Consider the following 15,296-nt stretch of genomic DNA (forward strand, 5'->3'; position numbering starts at 1 on the left):
CAATAATACAACCTCTCATTGAAATATGAAATTGTAGGGAGGAAATTGGGGGATGAGATCATTATTTCATTCTAGAATGCTAACCTTGTGGTGTCTTAAAATCCAATGAAATATTAAAACATTAGTTGTATATACAGGTCAAAGAAGAGGCATTGGCTAGAGATTCATATGGAGAGTCATCCCAGAAAGAAATTGGGTGAGTCCCAGTCTCTGACAAGATTGCCTAGGTTTGAGTACCAAGAAAGAAACAAAGGAAATAGTCATGCGGAATTGCAACACTCGAACATGGGGAAGAGCACATTTGCAAAGGAGTTTGAGAAGGTGCAACCAGAGATGGGAGTAAAAATAGAAATGTACTTTGTCTCAAAACATAAGAAAATAATGGTTTTGTGAAAGCATAGTTGGTGCTACTGAAAATTCAGATAAGGTTTAAAATACGTCCATTGGAATGAATGATCTAGGACTCTGTGAGAGATTAACATAGTGGAATGAGGGCAACAGAAGCCAAATAAAAATGACCTAAGGAGATGGTAGAAAGGTTAAAAAAATAACATGTAACTTTTCAACATGCTTGGTTAATGGAGGATAGAGAATATTCTGTTATTTATCCATGAAAGTTCTTTGGGAGTCAGTTGATACAGCTCCCAAGAAGAGGGAAAAAATAAGTTTATACTCTGATAGTTAAAATTTATTATCAGTATGATGGACCAATATTGCAAAAAACCAAAAAAATAACAAAAAAAAATGAACAATAAAGAGATAGAATAGGTCTAATCCACCAAAATGAAATTGCAGCCATCCCAAATTTATTAAATCTGTAAATACTGTATCTTTGAGAATGGGGTATCATCTGCCATGGAAACAAAAACAAATGAGAAGTAAATATTAGCATTATCCACCCATGAAGGAGTTGTCTTGGCCAGGTGTTATATTTTAGAGAAATATTAATTCTCATAGTCTGATGTAATTAAAATTTTGAATGGCATTAACTACTTGTGCTCCCTTTTTGTTCTTACAAAGCTTTCTTTTCATAACACTTTGACTTCTTCCTCAGCTTCAACAGAGTAAGAATGCATTCTTGTGTGAATTTTCAATTTTGGTCTCCTTAGCACTTGAAGTTTTGTGTTTACAGTAACCCATCTCCATTCTGATTTCATATATCATTCTTGTGATCTTGGTTAATGGCAATTTTGTCTCCAGAAACAGGCCTGTTCTTAGTTGATAATCTAGATTTCTAAATATGCAGATATTAGGACTGATCCCAGAATCCAGCTAGTAAAGGGAGGTGCAGCCCTCCAGGAGAGCTGATGGGAAGACACTATCACATACAGTCTTCTACACTTCACATCCCTTATTGGATATGTGGTCTCCCTAATTTCCATTTTCACATTTCCAAGTTTTCAAATGATGCAACATTTTAAGTACTTTGTGGATAGATAGCATTTATTTTCAAGAGCACCTAGCAAATGCTCTAGACATATTGCCTACTGAAAATAAAATAAAAATTTTAAGTGTTTATACAATTTTACTGATATGAATTTGAGCATAGACAGGACGTTATTTGCTTGCCAGCACACTTTGTATTTGATATGCACTATCCATTAACTTACTTAATTCTCTTATGCTGGAAATTAAAAACCTGAGGGGCAGGATAATTGTAAATATGATACACTTTCAAAATCTTGGGCTTTAATGGGTAGATATTAGCTAAAAATGAAAACGTTCTCTACTGTAGTTGGATGCCTTAGTGGAATTAAGACTCATGTGAAGCATGGTTGTTATATACCCTCAAAGAACAGATTGCCCATAACATGCTCTGTTTGTGATGGGATATTAAAGACCAGCTCTCATAATTTTTCGCTCTACATTTATAGATTTGTTTCTGCTGACAGAATACTGGAAATGTAATTAAATGTTTAGTTTAATTAAAATGGAAAATAAAGCCTTGTTCTCAGAAATTCATCACAGCCCCCCAAAATAGCAAACATGAGTGATTATGTATCTCAAAAGCATGTACACTGATTTTCCTACTTGTATATATTTTTATAATGCTCACATATAATTATACTTGGATATTGCATAATCTGCAAAGCAAACTGTGCTTTGTCATCACAAAAAAAGTATATCCAGACAAACAGAACATGTAGAATAATATTATATATGAAAATTGGTCAAGCTTTGATTATCACATTGATGGAATATGGTGTGTATTGAAAAACTTACAAAAATATATCTATAGTAGGGGTCAGCTAGGTTTTGTTTTGTTTTGTTGTTGTTGTTGTAAAGCACCATATAGTAAACGGTTTTGGCTTTCTGGGCCATATGGTCTCTGTCAAACTACTGTATTGCTGTAGTTTGAAAGCAGCCACAGAATGTAATAAAAATGGGTATACCTGTGTTCCAATAAATCTTTATTTATGGACACAGAAATTTGAATTCCATATAATCACATTTCACTAAATAGTAACCATTTAAAAATATTTTTAAAAAAAGAAGGAAAGAAAGAAAAGAAAAAGCATTCTAGGCTCACATTCCATACAAAAATAGGTGGCCTAATTTGTCCTCCACACCTTTGGTGTACACACATGCAAATGTATGAACTAACACACACACACATCCCACTATTTACACTAAGGTGTTTCACTTCAAACTATTCAGCTTCTGCTCCCCTCTGCATTGCACATCCTGCTCTATCCATTTTGCCTTTTGTTTGTTTTCTTTTCCCATGAATACTCACTTCATCATTTCCATATTTTGAGACATGCTTAAAATTTTCTCCCACATTCAAAAATTTTTAGAAACATTTAGCTGTAAATTTTTCTCAGCATTCTTATGTGCTAATTTTTTATAATATCATTTATTTAAGAAACAGGTCATACATCAGCTAATTACTCTGTTTTTATGGAAGGTTGTCTAAGTTAACACTCTGGTCTTAAGTATTTGTGGAATGTATTTTCAATATGTTTCATATTAGAATCAGGATATGCTTCTTATTACAAATGGTTAGTCAGTTGACCTTCTATAGTTAATTGAATATTGCACCTTCCCGTTTCCAATTTTCTTTAAAAAAAATTTGCATTCCCACAAGCAATGCAAAAGGTTCCTCTTTCTCTGCATCCTCGCCAACATCTGCTGTTGCCTAAGTTGTTAATTTTAGCCATTCTGACTGGTGTGAGGAAGAAACTTGTCTGATAAGGAGAAAATTATTATTTTTATGGACTTTTTATTTTAATATGGATTTCTTATGAAGTTTATAACTGAAATAAATGAAAAAAGCTGTAAAGTAGAAAAGAGACAAGTTTAGAAGTGGTCATCTCAGAAAAATTAAAAAAAAATACATAGTTGGGAAATACAATACGGTTACTAGGAAAAGCCATTTGTCCATTTTAAGTCTGTTTTAAAGACAGAAAGATTTATAGAATAGTATGTTGTTTTTCTAGCAAATTAAAACTGTAAGAGAAAATGCTTATTTAATCCTCCATCCATGACCCTCCACCACACAGCCACATACTGATATTTATATATGTTGTAATTTTCATACAAATTTGTAGGTTCATATGACTTTTACAGTCTTGTGATAGATTTTTAACTTTCTAAACAAAGAAAAAATTTTGACTTAAAAAGAAGGTGTTAACAGGGCTCCTGGGTGGCTCAGTCTGTTGGGCGTCCGACTTTGGCTCAGGTCATGATCTCATGGTTTCTGGGTTCGAGCCCCGCATCGGGCTCTGTACTGACAGCCAGCTCAGAGCCTGGAGCCTGCTTCGGATTCTGTATCTCCCTCTCTCTCTGACCCCACTCCCGCTCATGCGGTCTCTCTCTCTCTCTCTCTCTCAGAAAAAAAAAAAAAAGGTGTTAACACACATTCATCTTTCTTTCCACATCCTGATGTACAGTTGTTCTAACTGATTTCAGACAAAATCGGTTAAAATTTGGTAAAGGTGATACTGGTAAGGCCCTAAAATAATTGGGTAACTGCATGATAATGAATTCCATTGCAAATCTTGATGGCTTTGCAAGAAACACATGCAAAGACTGAATTGCTTCTCTGTGCTTGGGTTCCTTTTCTGACTTTCTGTCTGTTTCACTCATTGTTGTGCTCTGTAGGCTCTGTGATTGGCAAACCAATCCCCTTTATCTTTGGGTTCTGATTTTGTCCTCTGGAACTCTAAAACAGAAAAAGTCTGTATCTTCCCTGAACAGATTGTGGATAGCAGCAGATTCTTTTCTGCTTTTCACTTTTCAGAGGAGTAGGTGATCTCAACAGCACTGAGTGTCAACAAATGAACCTTGTTGCTATCAGCCAAAATCACACCCCAGCTTTCCTTTGCAGTGCATGCATGCTCTTCTGTTTTACAGTCACTTCTAACTTTGTAACATTTAGGAAAAATGCCATTTATATGCATATACTTCGGTAAAATCATAATAGTAACTGAGAGGTTGTGTCTATTTTTATAACTTTTATCCACTCGGGATATATTGCATTCCAGATCCTATAATAGGTGAATTACATAAATTACCTCCAATGTATGTAATCTCTGTGCTTTTCTTCCAGAAGATACTATTACACCATCAAAATATGAGAAAACTGAGAGCCAGCATCCATCAACGTCGACATACTGAATAAGTGGCGGTGCCAGAATTTGACCCAAGTTGGTCTCTATTCAAAATCTAAGCATTTGTTTTCAAGTCCCTTGAGGAAAAAAATAATGGCATAAGGATTTTTCAGTACAGAACTCAATTACATAATACATTCACTGAAGTTCTAAGGGAAATTCAGAAAATGGTTGATTAAATGGGATCAAGGCTATTTTAACCCAGAAATTGTATCACTGGATTTCTGTTATGTGCAGAGTAAAATTCAAAACATCATAGACATGTACTAGAAAGATTTAAAAGAGTTTAGAAAGGAGAAATTCTGGATTGAAGGATGTGTTGAGAAAATCATCAATGTCAGTAATGACTGTTTAGCAGCGATGGCCAGAACATATGGTTAGGGGTACTGTGTGTAAAACACCAACTATAATATATGAGTATTGGCAGCTTGCGGAATCTTTAGATAGACAAAGGACAATGGCAGTTCCTTTGCGGCAATGACTTGAGGTCTACATGTATGTTTCAGTAGGACTGTCATATTCTGATAACGACCTAACCCTACCTAGAATTTAATCTTGCCACCGAAGGGCAAAACTCAGAGCATTGTCATAAATTTAAAGACTGAATTTTTCTCTACTGTCCTGCCCTGGTGTGTAATCCCCAGAGTCTTTGACAACCAAAAGGAGCTGGGCTTATAATGTGGGAGTGCTATAGAGAAACTATTTTAGGAGATGACAATTGACTTGTACTTAAAAATTAAAAAAAAATAAGAATATAAAGCATCCTGAGATATAGGTAAATGAAATTCCTTTTCCTCTAAGCAATTTTCCTAGAGTCCCAAATTAACACTGACAATATGAAATTTATTGTGGACTCACTTTCTAGACAATACTTAAGACACACTGTTCTCTTTATAGCTTGTTCTGTTCTTTAGAGGCATGGATGGCCTTTCTCAATTTTTTTGAGTTAAGAATAATCAGGTTTTATGTGATGACCTAAGTTTTTTTTTTCAAGGTAGCAACATAAATAACCTTTAATATATAGCAGCTACCCTTACCATTGTGCACTCAAACACACTCAGCATTAGGGAAGGTGATAGAGATCACATTTAAAATTCTTACTTTCAATACAGTCTTTAATTTCCATTATAAATAACTATACATGTTTACTAACCTGGAATCCTTCTATAAAGAAATTTTGAATAAGCAAGGAAATGGGAAAATGTAACTAATCACATATCTTCAAATGAAGATCAAGCTTTTCATGCATTAACATAGAAAGTAGGAGATCTCTTTTGATGATTTTGCTTGCTGTAGAATATGCAAATCTCTGCAAAGAGTTCATTTTATCTGTGTTCACTTTTTTTATGACCAAACTTATCTTTGAGTTTCTACATTTTTACATTGTAGAAATCTACATTCTACATTTTACATTGCAAATATTAGAAAAGTTCTCTTTATGAACCTGTAATATAAAATTGAGTTTACTAAAACGCCACCCCTTTTGAATCATAGCAAGTTATGATTTAATACATTTTCCTGATTATTTCTTCTGACTATTCTCTCCTCTCCTGTTTCATCCCTTCCCTTCTCTCTGTTATATCACCTAGTATGTCATTATCATTGATCCTGTAGAAACTTTTCTCTGCTCCTTGAGGTACTTATATCATTAGTATTACTGTGTAGATGACTCATAAAATTATGCTTCCCACTTCAAAACCCTATCTCAATCTGTAGTCTCATGTTACCAGGTGATTCTTGTATATTTCCTCATAATATCTAGTTAACACCTCAACATGGGCATCTTCCAATTGAAATATATTTCCTAACCAGATATTACTATTTTCTTCCCTTTGATGGTGCCATGTTTTCCAAAATAATCCTTAAAAACTCTGATTCATTCTTACCTCCATTTTGTTATTGATAAGTGTAATTATTTCTCTAAATATCAGCAGATATGTGTATCTTTATTTTCATATTCTTATATCAAGTTAAAAGCATTTATTATAACTGTCAGGAGTTTAACTGTTAAATTTGTCAGAGTTTTTTCATTCGGCAATTCAGCATGCACAAACTCCTTACTCACATTGGACTCCCTTTCTGATCGTTTGCTCCTACATTTAAAATGCAAAAACTACTAATATTTTTCCTCCTTTTACTCCTTCGCTATATCATTTGGTAGCATCACAGTGGCATGAAATTTAAGCACTCATGTTAACTGACAAGTCATTTTACCTGCCTAATTGGTAAAGCCTCCAGCAGTATTTGATGGTAATTTAATCAATCTTTCATTTATTTCCTTTTCTTTTTCTCCTCCCCTCCCCTCCCCTCCCCTCCCTCCCTTCCTTCCTTCTTTCCTTCCTTCCTTCCAAGCTTGATTCGGGGAGAGGAACAGAGGGAGAGAGAGAGAGAGAGAGAGAGAATCTTAAGCGGGCTCCATTTTCAGCTTAGAGCCTGACATGAGGTTCAATCCATGACCCTGGAATCATGACCTGAGCCGAAATCAAGAGTTGGACACTCAACCAACTAAGCCACCCAGGTGCCCTGTCAATTTCTTAATATGTGAGAAACATTGTCCTTTATAACTTACAGAGTTTACGGTGTCACACTGCATTTTAGTGATTTCTTTCTAATTTTGTGATTCTTGCTGCTTTAAGGCCAGAGAATATCTACCTTAATTCTCTTTATATCTCTCGACAGAACCTAGATGTGTGCTTTCTATGTGGTAATCTTTTATACATTTTCTGAAAACAATCTGTTCATGCATACATGCTTACTTATATATTTACACTCATGTATATATACATATGTATATGTAAATGTATTTTATATACATATAATATTTGTATATAGGGTTTTAAACATATAAAGGTTATATATGCACATGCAACATTTTCTTACTAAATATAAGAAAGAAATACAGGAACTTCTGTTGAACCATTTTCTAAATGTCTTCTGATTGAGCATTAGAACAATTTATATTATAATGCTCTATTTGCAATAACATACTAGAAGGATGGATATGGACAGAAAATAATGAGAGAAAAAACTAAGGAAACAGTCAATACATTATTAAAATAATGAGGTAATTTTTTAGCTATTGAATATGCAAATAGGAAAAGAAATATTTTTTTTAAGTTTATTTTTGTGAGAGATAGACAGAGGGTGCAAGTGGGGAAAGGACAAAGAGAGAAAGAGAGAGAAAGTTTTAGGCCAGATCCACTGTCAGCATGCAGCTGGATGTGGAACTTGAACCCATGAACTTTGAGATCATGACCTGAGTAGAAATCAGGAGTTGCACACTTAGCTGACTGAGCCACCCAGGTGCCCTGAAATGTTCTTTTTCAGGAGCAGTGAGGGACCAATTAATATTTTACTTTTCTCTAATGGTGTTGAGAAATAATAAGAATTCATTTGTTTTAAGAAATGGTCATATATTTTACTTAGTAGTTACACTATCAGGATTCTATCCTGTATCCAGTGGTCACTAATCTAGGTGAAGATTTATAAAAAGAGATGTTCATAGAAGCTTTATTTATAATATCAAAACATAAGGGGCTCCTGGATGGCTCAGTCAGTTAAGCATCCAACTTCAGCTGAGGTCACGACCTTACAGTTCGTGTGTATGAGCCCCGCGTTAGGCTCTGTGCTAACAGCCTAGAACCTGGAGCCTGCTTCGGATTTTGTGTCTCCCTCTCTCTCTCTCTCTCTCTCTGCCCCTCCCCTGCTAACACTCTCTCTCTCTCTCTCAAAAGATAAACATTTTTTAAAAAGTTAAAAAAAAACTTTAATATTCAACGCTAGGGAAAAGATTAAAATATTGACATATATGCTAGGATTTTTTTAAATTTTAGATAAGTGTTTTGAATTACATAGAATACCTTATATTAAATTTTAAAATGAGGTATGTATCAGTTTTCATAGAGCCTCATTAGATATTCCTAGGGGAAGCATTAATAACAGGAAGTTTAAAAATTACTATTATACTACTGTCTTCTCTGGGATGGTAACAAATGTACATTAGCAAACTGGATATATTTCTTAACATGATTTTGTCAATACTGAGTTGACTAATTTAACATTAACCTTTGTTTCTATCAACTGAGGTTTATAGAGATTTTAGACATTTCTTTCAGGTGTGCAATATAATATTTATTTGATGGTTGAGAATCTAGAATGCTTCAGGGTCATCAAAGTGACAATTTTCATTAGATAGTAGCAAAAAAGTGAATACAGATAAATACAGGAGTCTGTACTACGTGAGTTCTGTCCTCACAACAGGCCAAGGAAGTTATATTTTCAATATTAATAAAAAGTTCCAGGTAAGAGTTTGTGATTTGCCTTTTCCTGCTACAAAATGGAGCACAGGAAGCAAATACAGTTTATTTAATGAGTGCTTACTGAGTACTTACAATTTGGACTCAACTAACCTTTATTCAAAACCTTTTATATACCAAGGATTATGTTAGACACCTGTGTGTGAGTCAAACCCTTCAGGGACTGAGACAGCTCTGTAACCTGAGTTTGTCTGGCCACATTACAAGTCCGGTACCATGCCCAGAGAGTAAAATGACCTCAATAAGCAAGTTTTCACTAAATATAAATAGTAGACATAGAGCTTGACCCTAGGCAGGGTTATCGACATTATACCAAACTACTTTTAGACAAACCATGTTCCTGGTGTTTATTAATAGCTTGCATTCAATTATGAGACTGATATGCAAACAAAATGATAAAGGAAACGGGTTTATATACAAGTTACTGTTTGCCTAATAGTTTTCTAAGCCTATTATCTATTTTGACATACTTAATCCTCCTGGTAAGCATAAGAGATAGGTAATATTATATGGACTTTTTTTTTTTTTTCTGAAGAAAAAACAAAGCACATACAATTATATAATTTTCCAAGTTTGGTTCCAGAATCTGTTCTTAACTACTGTGCCATACTTCCTCTAACTATAACACAATTTGTTAAAGTGATATATCATCAGAGTTTTAAAAATATTTTATGGTCTTGGGGTACCTAGGTGGCTCAGTTGGTTAAGCATCCAACTTCAGCTCAGGTCATGATCTCGCGGACTGTGGGTTTGGCCCCTACATCTGTGCTGACAGCTCAGAGCCTGGAGCTTGCCTCAATTATGTGTCTCCCTCTCTCTCTGCCCCTCCATCACTCATGCTCTGTCTCTGTCTCTGTCTCTCTCTCAAAAATGAATAAACTTAAAATATATTTTATGGTCAGAAAAATATTAGGGGCTGCATTTTATGGCCTGAAAAAGTGTAGTGACTGTTAGGGTAGTGGGCTTTCTCAGAAGAGATGATCTTTGTTCTGATCCCTGAAATGTAGATAAGGCATGGGGACATAGGGAAAGACAGAATGGTGGTCATGCCAAGGGTGAGGGGACAGAGGTGGAGTTAGAGGTGGTATTAGCTTTGTCAACTTAGTAAATGTATCCTGAGGTGACTAGCAAAAATATAAATCAATTGAAAAGAAACAGAAATAGCTATAGTCTTCTGAAAATTCAATATTCTATGTAAATTCTCAATATTTTAGACAAGTAAAAACATTGCCGTCCATTTTTGATGCTTTACTTTTATCCAGCATGCGTGTTTACCTTTACATTTTTGATGGCCGTATTGCCTTATCGACTTACACAGAAACTATTGTCAGTAGAAATCTCTCAGCTTTATTTACAAGTTTTGGTCCAATGATGTGTCTTCATTATTATTTATTTACTAGTCATACTTTTGGACCCAGCTCTAGTATGTTATTCTTTGTGAGATCTGAGATATTACTCAAGTTTCTCAAGACCCTAAAAAGATTCCAGTCCTCTATCCAAATACACTGGCTTCTTGTAATGTATGAAATTGCTGTAGATGGCTTTGGTTTGAATAGAATTGATGAAAGCAATGATTGGAAGAGGATTTGTGTCCAAGCTTTGTAGCTTTCCACTAGAAACCCTCCTCCAGGCAAGCACCTCTACATTTCTAAACTCGTGAGACTGATGCCTAACCAATGGCTACACCAGATGATTGTATTAAAACTTCTTTGTGTGGGCTATAATGAAATCATGCAAGATATAATGATGGAAGATAGGAAGATCATGTCATACACATCTCCCCTAATTGTAGTCTACTGTGTCTGTCACAGGAAGCAGTGGGGTTTGGCTGACACAACTTTTATATTAATGTGATACAGACTAAAGCAATCCCACTATTTTCTTTTCTTACTGATCATCTAGGCTCTTGAATGAATCACCTTATAACTCTGCCAGATTCTACCTTTAGTTCAATAATTTCTAATTTATAGACTCTATATTTAATCAAATTGCGATAGTTGGGAAATGTTCATCTGTAGTCTTAATGTACTGGTTTATTCTTATTAAAACTGCAAAGTTTACTGAAATTATTTCAGATTCTTTTTTTTTTTTTTTTAATTCTAGTATGGGGGCACTTGGGTGGCTCAGTCAGTTAAGCGTCTGAGTCTTGGTTTCAGCTCAGGTCATGATCTCACAATTTGTGGGATTGAGCCCCATGTTGGGTTCTGTGATGACAGCCAGGAGCCTACTTGGGATTCGGTCTCTCCTTCTCTCTGTGCGCCTCCTCTGCTCATGCTCTCTCCTTCCCTCTCAAAAATAAATAAATAAAAGCATTAAAATATTTTAAAATTCTGTCACATATTTTGTGATATTTTTGTCCAAAAATTAATCTTATGAAACTAGGGTCCATTAGTAAATTTTTACTTATCTGGGAAGCAAGTGTCCTCATTCTATCATTTAGAGTGCAACACTTATCTATATAAATCAAACATATATACAGAGAAATAGAGGGGTTTTGGGACCCCTGGGTAGCTTAGTTGGTTGAGTGTCTGACTCTTGATTTCTGCTCAGGTCCTCATCTACCCGTTAGTGAGTTTGAGCCTCGCATGGGGCTCATTGCTGACAATGCAGAGCCTGCTTGGGATTCTCTCTCCCTCCCTCTCTCTGCCCTTACCCTGCATTCTTCTCTCTCTCTCTCTCTCTCTATATATATATATATATGATAGATTATATATATGGATATATATATGATAGATATAGATGATGATAGATTATATGTATATAATCTATCATCTATTGATCTATATATATGTGTATATATATATCTCAAAATAAATAAAAATGAACTTAAAAAAATTGAGGGGTTTGACTTTTTCCCTTGTTAATTATCAACACTGTTCTACGTGATCCAAGCAAGTTTACTGGTCATTGATATTTTACATGCACTGAAGGAATTTTTCTTAAAAAGTGTATTCATTTATCTAATTATCATTGAGTAAGGGAGGTGCTACTTTTTAAAATTAATTACACATGTAGTTGAAATATCTTTCGATAGATCCCTCTTCTTCATTGTCCTGTATCAATATTTTCCCAGTACTCTTCAGTTCCTAATCTGAAATGTGATAACAGTATGAGTCAAGGTTAACTTTATTAGGTCATCTTTAATCATACATTTAGAGGTGATAGTTTTATTACTCTGTTTTCTCTTTTCTTTTAAAAAGATATACACAATCTGTGCTACCCGTTACCCAAGCACATAAAAGAAAATAGCTGCCCAAGAAATTGTGTATTCATGTTTTCAGCAGCTGTTTCTCTTTACATAAAAATCAGATCATTTTTATTTATTTTTTAAAATGTTTTATTTGTTTCTAGGAGAGAGAGAGAGACAGCGTGAGTAGGGGAGGGTCAGAGAGAGAGGGAGTCACAGACTGAAACAGGCTGCAGGCTCTGAGCTGGCAGTCAGCACAGAGCCCAACGTGAGGCTCGAACCCACGAACCGCGAGATCATGACCTAAGCGAAAGTCAGACGCTTAACCGACTAAGCCACCCAGGCACCCCTAATCAGATCATTTTTAAATGTTCGTATACTTTCAGTAATTTCAATTACATATCAACCGCATAACTATAAAAGACTCTTAAATAAAGAGAACAAATTGAGAGTTTCTGGAGGGGACATGGATGGGGGGGATGGGCTAAATGGGTGATAGACATTAAGGAGGGCACATGTTGGAATGAGCCCTGAGTGTTATATGTAAGAGATGAATCACTGGGTTCTGCTCCTGAAACTGACACTACACTGTACATTAACTACCTTGAATTTAAATAAATTAATTTAAAAATAATAATAAAACAACCACAGTAGCATGTTTGTAGAGTTGACTGTTCTAAATGCTGAATTGTAACAAGGGTGATCCGTGTGTTTCCTTTCCTTCCTTCTTTCCTTAGGTTTGAAAACATTGCATAGCCTGAATTTCCAGGGCAAAATTGAGCATGCGATAACATCTAAAGGGACAATTTCCCTAGTCTGTCTCTCAAAGAACGATCACAGTTTAGCATGACAATTTTTTCTTTCCAGTTTTTGTAGTCTGACCAGCATCAATTGTGTGTCAGATGCTTCTCTGTCACCGGTGAAAATGATTCTTATAACTCTCCCTAAGTAACGACATTGGGGACTGGGATCTGAAATGTCTATGGTTTCAGTTTCAGAGATTAACTCTGTAATAAATTCTGCTGACTGATACATTGGTCAGTTTTTTGAAGTAATCTTTGACATAAGGAGAAAATAAACACCTGCCCACCACCTGGTTTTCCCCAAGCACCGTGTTCCACACTGGTTTACCTACTGTATCCTTTTAAAGCTGAAAATATAAGAGAATCAGTTAGTGGCTGACAGGTTCACTTTTCTAAGGCTAGCAAAGGTTGGCATGGTTTCAGATATCAAATTTTAGAAACCATTGAAATCCAGTGTATATTACATCATTGGATTTGTGGAGAATCTAGAGCCCTTAATCTGGATGCCATCTCAGATGCACAAATCCTCCCTTAGTGAATTGATTCTTTTTTCCTAGAAATGGATTGTACTGTTTGGTGATGCTGACAAATCCCTCTGTATGCCATCCCACTCAGGAGCAAGTGGCTGTTGACTTCCATTATGACTGCCCACTAGATGTGCTTATTGGGGTCTTATCCAGGGAGAACCACCAAGGAAGACTAGTGAAAACACATCTTATTTTCAAGTGTGTCCCTAGGATGCTCATTGCTGATATCTCCACAAAAGCTGCACCAACAAGCTGGCAAACATTCTCGCCATCAACTAGAGGCAGTTAAACAAACAGGGATATAATATAAAAATAGACAATGTCATAATGTGAAATTTTAAAATTAAATTACATGACCTCTTACAGACCAAAAGTTCGTCTTTATATCCCCTATTATTTTTCACAGCAATCCCTTTCCTTGTGCTGCCATGAGTTCGTAAACACAGAAAGCCTTGAAATGGGCAACTTTTCGATACTTCCTTCAATAAACACAAACAAGAACTTATGTTTGGCTACGATGCGAGGAAAATCTCCTCTAAATCAGAAGCTGCATGAGAGAAGATATACAAAACATGAAACGACATTGGCTCATTATTCTGATGCTATTGTTTCAGTTCTACTTTTCCCCGAGTTGAGTTTTTGGCAATTTTCAAATGCCAAATGACTTCTAACATCTTACTTAGGAGTAACTTTTCACTTAAATGCACAGTTCCTTCACAGCTGGAAATTGTCCAATGCAAATGCTTTCTTCATTGTTTCTCTTAGTTTGTTTAAGCATTTCAAACCCCCAAACCAAATTAAATCCCTTCAAATTTCACATCACTCAAGCTAAATAAAGATAGTAAAATATAACTGATTCAAAGCATCTCAGCTTAGGCCCTAGACGTTTCCTGGAAGTACCACCTACTTCTCAGCCTCTTTGACTTTTCTGGAAGCAGAACAAAAGGGAGATGGTTAGACATGAGCTAATCTTTATCAAAAGTTTCTCGTGGATTAAACACAATTGCACAGATTTTCATTTAATGTTTGCAAAGACTCTCTGAAGTGAAGATCACCTTCTAGATTTTAAAGAGAAGTATCCTCACAGAAGTGAAACACCATATACACATTGAGTATAGAAGAAAGTCTGAATCAAGATTTGAATTCATGTCTCCTGGACTTTAGAGGGTCTCTTCCCCCATCCTATGGCGTCTCTCAAGTTTACATCTTTGTTCCTTTGAACCTTAGCATTTATAGGACAGGAGCAAGTAATGTTGCGAAGTAGGGGCAATGACTGAGGGTCTCATGGATTTTTTGATACATCTGCAAAGTGACCCTTGAAATAACCATTCAATTTAGATAAACTTCTACATTCCTGTTTTAATCTAGTAAGGATGCTAGATGTTCTTAGGGAGTGGATGTGGGTGACTTTGTGCTGGGGGAAAGTGCTTGAAGGTATTTCACATTAATTTGGAATGCTGCCAGCCAGGATTTATTCTGATAAATCCGTGTTATCAGAATCTATGTACATTACAGAGTGTTTTAATTTAGTCCGGAGTGGTAAGAGGTGAGAAGTTTATGTGTGAGAGAGCGTTTTCGTGGTGCAGGCAGAAGTGGGTAGGGAGGCATTGGAGTTCCTCTTTATCTTTCCAAATAGAATGCCGACCTCGAAGGGAACACTCTGTCTCCTATAAAGCCTCCATGCCTCCAGTCCTTTGGGGTAAGGCATTAAAGGGCATCACTCAAGCTAAATCTCACGGCTACCACCGGACTATGGATCACTGATGAATGAGCCAGCAGTTGCATGTTTAGCAGGCTGTGACGACTTTGCACGGAAATAGGAAAATTTATTACCAGCTTTCCACAGCAGT

The 15,296-nt window shown here is 35.7% G+C and overlaps 1 protein-coding gene across 3 annotated transcripts in view; it reads left to right on the plus strand.

The window, feature by feature from the left end:
- The window catches only part of LOC144238239 (cadherin-18), a 595,479-nt gene that overhangs the window by 97,150 nt on the left and 483,033 nt on the right, over window positions 1–15,296 (plus strand). The gene's annotated exons all lie outside the window — the stretch shown is intronic.

The sequence above is a fragment of the Crocuta crocuta genome, unplaced genomic scaffold, assembly GCF_008692635.1.
Source record: "Crocuta crocuta isolate KB4526 unplaced genomic scaffold, BGI_CrCroc_1.0 scaffold51, whole genome shotgun sequence".
Lineage (NCBI taxonomy): Eukaryota > Metazoa > Chordata > Mammalia > Carnivora > Hyaenidae > Crocuta > Crocuta crocuta.